This window comes from Eptatretus burgeri, chromosome 5 (genome assembly GCF_056783735.1).
Source record: "Eptatretus burgeri isolate ZD-2024b chromosome 5, Ebu_testis_v1, whole genome shotgun sequence".
NCBI classification, from domain to species: Eukaryota; Metazoa; Chordata; class Myxini; order Myxiniformes; family Myxinidae; genus Eptatretus; species Eptatretus burgeri.
In genome coordinates this window covers 80,224,298-80,233,229 of record NC_140965.1, presented here as the reverse complement: position 1 = coordinate 80,233,229, position 8,932 = coordinate 80,224,298, and the positions used below count along the sequence as shown (strand labels likewise).

Below are 8,932 nucleotides of genomic sequence, written 5' to 3'. Positions count from 1 at the left end.
AAAAATATATTTTTACTTTCTCCCTCTCTTATCATCCTCTGTTATTTCTCTGCTCCATCTCCATTGTGAAATGTTATTGTCATTTGGATTAATTCAAAGCAAACAACAGTGTCCAACGTATGCAAGAGACTTGCTGAACACCTTTTTAACGTAATTTCGCCCGTCACACAATGAAAACGGCAATCAGAAAGTGGGGATTGATGGATACAAAATGGCGTCGATGACCCACGTCACCAGAATTATTTTGGGACTCGTCACGCTGCTGTTGCGAGTGCATCAGACGATACACCCAATCCCATTTGGACAACAGAGAGTGAAACACCAGAGAGAGGGAGTGGTGTGAGCAACAAAACTTCATTGCACTCATTTTGCTTCCGTTCTTACTCATCTCCTTGATCTCACCCTCAACTATTCCCACCAGTTCTGCAACTCACACTCTCGATCGTATCCATCTCGAGAAACAAAAACATATGGACACGTGGGTGATGAAAAAGAAAGTTTAGACCAGTATTTTAAAAGTTAATGTCAGAAGTGGGATTCGAACCCACGACTCCATGTGGAGACCAGAACACCCGACCATGTCAGTGCATGGAAAGCCAGAAAGCCTTGAGTCTGGCGCCTTAGACCGCTCGGCCATTCTGACACCTGGTGGAAAGGTTTGTTATTAAACCTTTAGTGTAAACGTCATGGCCATATTCTCACGACTGCACCACACCACAAGACTTCTTCGGAGGGTGTGGAACTGTGGATGAATGTCCAATGTAAGATCTCTTTCAACCACAATGGATTTGTGTAAGGTATTTAATGCACAAAATGATCTTCCCTTTTCGAGGGTTATCCCAAAACTGAGGTTGAAGAAGGTGGACCATTGTGTGCCGTAAGCTCGATCGTCCACATGACCTTCCTGCCCTGGTTGAGAGCTGCATTCAAAGAAGAACCTCGTGAGGGAGGAGGGATCAGTGACCTGTCCAGTTTGTTCATCACAACGATGGAAATGTAAAGCTGTGTACTGACAGTGAAGTTATATCCATTTACACGATAGTACTGTATCATGTGGGACCACCATCAAAATGGTTTTTTGTTTACCTCCACCACGGAAGGTGAAGGTGATTATGTTTTCCCCCATCTCTGTCTGTCTGTTTGTTGCCTCCAGGTCACAATTTAAAACCGATCTTCACGAAACTTCACCACATGGTGGAGTTTTTGGTCATGAAGAAGCCGACTGTTTTTGAGGAGAAAATGTCAAAAGGTCAACATATGTCAAATGTCAACAAATCAGGGGGTGTTTCGAAAATCTTCAATTTTCATCCGTTTTGACTTGAAATTTGAAGAGGATTAATATTACCGGTCGCTGAATTAAACCAGCATATTATTTTTGAGGTTAACATAAACCAATGGTCAACATAGCCCCAAGGTCAACAACTGAGGTGGTATTTGTGAAATCCTCAATTTTCATCCGATTGACTTGAAATTTGAAGCCGATATATATTACAGGTGAATTGTTTCAACGAGCCAATTATTTTTGAGGCCAACGTGGACCAAAATTCAACATATGCCGAAGGTCAACAATTAAGTTGGTGTTTCTAAAATCCTCAATTTTCATCTGATCTTGGAGAAACTTGAAAATTGAAGAGAATTTGCATATCAGGTCACTGAAGTCAATCACCTATTAATTTTGAGGGAAAAAGGCCAAAATATCAAAGCAGGCCAAAAGGTTAATTTGGGCCGAATTTCTAAAATCCTCATTTTTCATCCCATTGACTTGATATTTGAAGAGGAGTTACATATTTGGTCATTGAATTCAACCACCTATTATTTTTGAGGTCAAATTTGTTTTTTGGATTTTGCAAGTGTCAGGCTCTGCATGACGTCTTCTTCTTTGTTTGTCTGTTTGTTTGTGTCAGGATATCTCAAATAGTTGGAGACGGATTCGGACGAAACTTGGGGGTCATATTTAATGTGTGGCAACGAAGAATTGATTCAATTTTGGTGAAGATCCTATTCTGGATCCGGATCTGATAATTTCTGAAGTGATTCTTGACCATTGAGAAATCGGGCCAAAAACGATATTTTCGCATGGGGTTTCAAAAATATATTGGGTTCGATATGTTCTCATGGATCAGGCATTATGTGGAAGAGTATGCACTCTACCGAGTCGTCTACCGAGTGCCCTTCTAGTATTTAATGTTTTCACAAAACGTCGTTTTCATTGTAACATGTGTGTGTGTGTGTGTGTGTGTGTGTGTGTGTGTGTGTGTGTGTGTGTGTGTGTGTGTGTGTGTGTGTGTGTGTGTGTGTGTGTGTGTGTATGTGTATGTGTGTGTGTGTGTGTGTGTGTGTGTGTGTGTGTGTATGCGTGCGTGCGTGTGTGTGCACATATATTTTTTCTTTTTTTATACGTGTATATACACATCTATATTGTTACGTCAATGGGTACCAAGTTTATTATGAGAGGGTTTAATCACTGTTTGTCCTCGGAAGAGCCGGACCTGGGGCCACCACCCACATTAAATTTGTGGAACGTTGGATTACTTTTGAACCACGAACGCCACACAGTTAACTACGAGTTCCAGTGTCCACCGTATAAATATTCCGTTTCACTTGAGGTCACGTGGTTGCCTGAATGGGGAGTGCGCCCTCCTCAAAGCACCAATTAGATCTTAATTAGGGCAGCCGAGCGTTTAACCGCTGGTGCGTGATGACGATTATTGGTGAAGTCGTGTGGTAATTACCTCCCAGTCTATCGAGGTTCAGACAATGCTGGATCAATGGAAGGAACGGACAAGGACGGACAGGTTGGAACGAAAACAAATAATTTATTCACAAGAAAATAAATAGATAAAAGGAACTTTTTATTTTCGTGAGTTAAAAATGAATAAATACAAAATCAATCAAAATGATCGCAAGCAAATAAATCATTAATCAGGCAAAATCAATGACAGTGATAGGGAAAGAGACAAAGAGCAGATGCTTATCGGGGATTGACTTAATTTACAACGAAACACAGACAAGGGTACTCAGCAGATCATTGGGGGTGGGGGGGGGGGGAAGAAACCGTCTTGTTCACCAAAGAGAAGTCATCCATCAAACAAAAACTTCCTGAAATGTGTGAGCGTGCCTTGTCTGTTGCCAGCACCCAGCCTTGCCGTGCACCCACTCGCAAACAGGCTTAAACGCCAGTCGACGTCACCCCCAAGAAACAGGAACGTCAGGAGCAACCGTCAGACTAGAACCGACGAAGCAGCCATCTGATTGGAACCGACGAAGAAACCGTCTGACTGGAACTGATGAAGCAACCATCTGACTGGCAAGGATGAAGCAACCATCTAACTGGAACGACGAAGCGACCATCTGATTGGAACGACGAAGCGACCATCTGATTGGAACGACGAAGCGACCATCTGATTGGAACGACGAAGCGACCATCTGATTGGAACGATGAAGCGACCATCTGATTGGGATGATGAAGCGACCATCTAACTGGAACGACGAAGCGACCATCTGATTGGAACGATGAAGCAACCATCTGACTGGAATGAGGAAGCGACCGTCTGACTGGAACGGATGAAGCAACCGTCCGACTAGAACGAAGAAGCAGCCGTCTGCCTGGAATGACGAAGTGACCGTCTGACTGGAACGGATGAAGCGACCGTCTGACTGAAACAATGAAGCGACCATCTGATTGGAACGATGAAGTGACCGTCGGACTGGAACGATGAAGCGACCATCGGATTGGAACGATGAAGCAACCATCTGACTGGAAAGATGAAGCGAAGATCTGACTGGAATGAGGAAGCGACCGTCTGACTGGAACGACGAAGCGACCGTATGACTGGAACAGATGAAGCAACCGTCCGACTAGAACGAAGAAGCAGCTGTCTGACTGGAACGGTGAAGCAGCCATCTGACTGGAATGACTAAGCGACCGTCTGACTGGAATGATGAGGCAACCATCTGACTGGAACGATGAAGCGACCGTCTGACTGGCACGGATGAAGTGACTGTCTGAATGTAACGATGAAGCAACCGTCTGATTGGAACTGACGAAGCAACTGTCTGACTGGAACGACGAAGCAACTGTCTGACTGGAACGATGAAGCCACCGTCTGACTGGCACGGATGAAGTGACTCTCTGAATGTAACGATGAAGCAACCGTCTGACTGGAACGGATGAAGCAAACATCTGACTGGCACGGATGAAGCGACCGTCTTCCTGGAACGATGAAGCGGCCATCTGATTGCAATGAAGAAGCAGCCGTCTGACTGGAACGGTGAAGCAGCCGCCTGACTGGAACGAAGAAGCGACGTCTGACTGGAATGACGAAGGGACCGTCTGACTGGAATGACGAAGCGATCGTCTGACTGGAACGAAGAAGCGACCGTCTGACTGGAATGATGAAGCGACCATCTGACTGGAACGAAGAAGCGACCGTCTGACTGGCATGGATGAAGCGACCGACTGACTGGAACTGATGAATGGACCATCTGACTGGAATGACGAAGTGACCGGCTGACTGGAACTGATGAATCGACCATCTGACTGGAATGATGAAGCAACGGTCTGACTGGCACGGATGAGTCAACCGTCTAACTGGAACGATAAAGCGACTGTCTGACTGGAATGACGAAGCGACCGTGTGCCTGGAATGATGAAGCAAGCGTCTGACTGGCACAGATGAGGCAACCGTCTGACTGGAACGATGAAGCGACCGTGTGACTGGAACGATGAAGCGACCTTCTGATTGGAATGATGAAGCGACCCGTCTGACTGGCACGAATGAGGCAACCATCTGACTGGAACGATGAAGCGACCGTGTGACTGGAATGATGAAGCTGTCAGAATCGCAAACTGCTATCGCCAAATGACTAACGAACTGACTCGTTGTCGAATGACTCTCCAAGTCACTCGTTGTCGACTGAACTGCACGTTCTCGCATGCCCCCGTCTGACGGGATTGGACTAACTGACGCCACTGACTGACAAACTGACTCGTCGACTTATCTGTGCACGTGCGCCACCCGCCAAAAACGGACCTCTCCATATTTTAATAGGCGGCCTGTCTCGGCAGCACAGACTCTCCACAAATGCACCCGTCCTCACTTGCGAATCATTAACGTGACACCTGCACGTCCCGTTGTTATTCCTCGCTCATGATGTCATGTCTCTGATGCTGGTCTTCGCAAAAAGCTGCCGTTTGTCAGAATTACTGAGAACGAACGTGAAGCGCTCATAAAACGTCAATAACAATTTTCCCTCATTATTCAGCCTGACATGAAAAAAAACAGTTGGCGTCCTTCGAGCTGTGGAACAGGGTGTCCAAGCGTCGAGGGCAAAATGCGGGTGGCGGCGTCAGTGAAAGAAACTGGTGTCAAGGCACATGATTGTTTCTGTTGTCAAGAGAAAAAGGTTTCCATGAGAGAGAGGATCTCTTCTTTTACCTTCTCAATGCATCACATTTAGAATCCCACTGGACATGGGGATATGTCTATCCTGGACATGCAATGAGGAAAATAACTATCTGAGGACCTGGATGTTGGAATGCAGTCGTCGGATCAGATTCTGAAATCCGTAACAACATATATATATATATATATATATATATATATATATATATATATATATATATATATATATATATATATAAATACTGTTCTGGCTGTGGAAATTTGCAATACACCAGAAAGGTCCTCAGGTTAGATATATCGATAAGTTCATGTGTAGTTAGTCCACACCCGTTGTTTTGAGGGAATATGTGTGATTCATCCAAGTTGCGACGCTTACAGTTTGCCATTTTTCTTTACCTGTCGTTATTTTGGAACAACCACTCCATCTCAACAACCACGCCATCTCAAAAACCACGCCATCTCAACAACCACGCCATCCACACCACAAAGTCACTAAAGGAGCAACAAAACCAGCCCCACCCCAATTTCTCCTCCGGTAAACAAGTTTGACGGTTGGAACCCAACTCCCACCCCAATTTCTCTGGAATGTTCCTCCCCCCACCCACGCGCCGCGAAGGGCAGGGCGGGCGCAGGAGTAATAAATGGGCAAGAGTAGCGCCTGGAAAAGCGGGCGCGGATAGCAGAGACTTGGGGCAGTCGTGTGGAAGTCTTGGTCGTCGGGGTCTTGGTCCAAGTCTTCGTCGTAGACAGACTTGGGGCAGTCGTGTGGAAGTCTTGGTCCAAGTCTGTCGTGGTCGAAGTCTTCGTAGTAGACAGACTTGGGGCATTCGGGTGGAAGTCTTGTCCTCGTGGTCGTGGGGAGAAGGCTTCACGACCTGCCCACCATTGTAAGGCCCGAGATCAGGCGCGGCTGTCCTCGTGGCCGTGGAGAGAAAGCGTCACGCCCTGCCCACCGTTGCAAGGCCCGAGATCAGGCGCGGCTACGCTAGTTGCCGTTGGGACGAGACGTCGCGACCCACCCACCGTCGCACCACGAGTGCGCGGGTAAGACCCTTCGGTCTCGTAGGCCTTTTCGGTCATCCACGGCCCACGACCATAAAGGTCTACGGACCCCGTCTACCCCCTTGCCTGTGAGGGAGGTCTTTCTTTGTTTTTGACTGCATGCTGTGGCACCGTGTCCTGCCAAGTCGAAACTGTGTAAGTGCTTGTAAATAATAATTATAGTCGGTCGTATTGCTTTTGCATTCTATTTGTTGCTTGTATATTGCATGATTCCTTGCTTGTGTTGTGTGTGCAATATGTGCTTTGCAATAAAAGTGCTTGCGTGAGATGTATCCCGTTCGTCGGCTTTTTCCCATTGAAAGTGCCATCTTGCATCTCGGAAGGGATTGGTCGTCGGTTTCGACATCCAGTAAATAATCTGAACCGTCGAGGTCGGCGACAACTCCGTTCGGTTATCCCTGCAGCACGGAACGAGCCGCTTAAGCGGTTCGTGTCTGGAGTCGACCTGCGGCGTGGTACAACTCCTCGGTATGCTACCCGCGCGGGTACTTAGGTATATCGACATTCGGCGATTCACCCTATTTCGCGTGGGTAGAATGCGGACTGGGTTGTGGTGAGGTTAAACCCCACCCCTGGCAAGCTCCTTGGCGGTAGTTGCAAGAGGGTCACGACTGCATTGTCCGTTCCGGTGGGCGACGTGTCGCGATTTGAGTTCCGTGGCCGATCGCAAGCCGGGCTGGCCGAAATTCGTAACAATATATATACACACACACACACACACACACACACACACACACAAACAAATGTACACACGCTATTGTCTCGCTGTCTGTCTGACTGCCTTTCTTCGTTCCTCGTGCACGGCCACATCTTGTTAGTTGAGAGCTCCAAACTTGGGGAACCAATACAATGTTGTGTGTGGGAAAGCATGGGCTATGTGGCCACAGCTTCACACAGGGGTGTGTGGGGCAAAGGGGGGGGGGCGTAAATTCTCAATGTAAACATGTACCGTGTGCACAAAATCCTGTCGTCTCAAAAGATCTGTAAGACGCGAAATACCCACAAGCACCATGAGACCCCTGAAGACCCTGAAGAACCCCTTTTATCTTTGAAACCCTTAGGACACCTTTAAGACCCTGACGTGGATTTTTTTAACCCACCTTGTTGTGATCGTTGTCCTCCTGAAGGATTCTAACTGGCCGATTGTGGAATCCTGTTTGACTACAGACAGAGTTTAACGTTTGTCCGATTTGATTATAAAATCCTAAAAAAACCCTCTCGACACTGATAAAACTGATGTCCACACAAGTCCTTCCTTGTCAAACAATTTATTTTCTAATTATACACCATACACTTCTCACCCTCGGACAATGAACGAAAGAATCCCCATTGATTGCAAGATTATTTGGTTCTATTTCATTTATTCTTACTTAAGTTCACAGTTAGACCAACCCGATTCAATCCACCTCTACATTACATCAGAGAGTTTTCTTCTAACTTGGTACTTGGTCAGTTCCAAGGAGTACAAGCCACTGAGATACTATACTACCCCACGTGCTTGCACTGAAAACAATTCACCTTTCAAAGCATTTTATACTTTCATGAGAGAGGTTGGGGGATATTCACCCAGAATGTAGACGTGTCCTTTCGACGAAAAGCCACTTCGTACAGTTTCAAAGCAAAGGTTCATTTATCAGCTCGGTCACTCTGCTCCAGAACAACACATTTCTTATCATTAAGGGCAAAAGTCTTTTGGCCAGAGATGACAGCCAATTCAACTTGCAGCATAAAAGTTACATTTCTGAAACTCCATTTGTTACAATTTAAAATACATTCACTTAAATTTTTCCCCCACAACCCCAAAGAAGTTTTCTTCCTGTTTCTCCTCCCAGTCTACAAATTTCTCCACATTTTTTTCATGAAGTCGAACCAGACATGAGCATTCCGAGACGACATTCAAAACTTTATTGCCAAAAAAATTAAAAACATACAAACAAACATGAAAAATATATTTTTACTTTCTCCCTCTCTTATCATCCTCTGTTACTTCTCTGCTCCATCTCCATTGTGAAATGTTATTGTCATTTGGATTAATTCAAAGCAAACAACAGTGTCCAACGTATGCAAGAGACTTGCTGAACACCTTTTTAACGTAATTTCGCCCGTCACACAATGAAAACGGCAATCAGAAAGTGGGGATTGATGGATACAAAATGGCGTCGATGACCCACGTCACCAGAATTATTTTGGGACTCGTCACGCTGCTGTTGCGAGTGCATCAGACGATACACCCAATCCCATTTGGACAACAGAGAGTGAAACACCAGAGAGAGGGAGTGGTGTGAGCAACAAAACTTCATTGCACTCATTTTGCTTCCGTTCTTACTCATCTCCTTGATCTCACCCTCAACTATTCCCACCAGTTCTGTAACTCACACTCTCGATCGTGTCCATCTCGAGAAACAAAAACATATGGACACGTGGGTGATGAAAAAGAAAGTTTAGACCAGTATTTTAAAAGTTAA

The 8,932-nt window shown here is 45.8% G+C and overlaps 1 non-coding gene across 1 annotated transcript; it reads right to left on the bottom strand.

Moving 5' to 3' along the window:
- Window positions 1–523: 523 nt before the first annotated feature.
- On the bottom strand, window positions 524–643 carry TRNAL-CAA (transfer RNA leucine (anticodon CAA)). Its single transcript has 2 exons — window positions 606–643; window positions 524–569 (listed from the first exon to the last, which is right to left on the bottom strand). It is a non-coding gene; the product is annotated as a tRNA-Leu (tRNA).
- Window positions 644–8,932: the final 8,289 nt, after the last annotated feature.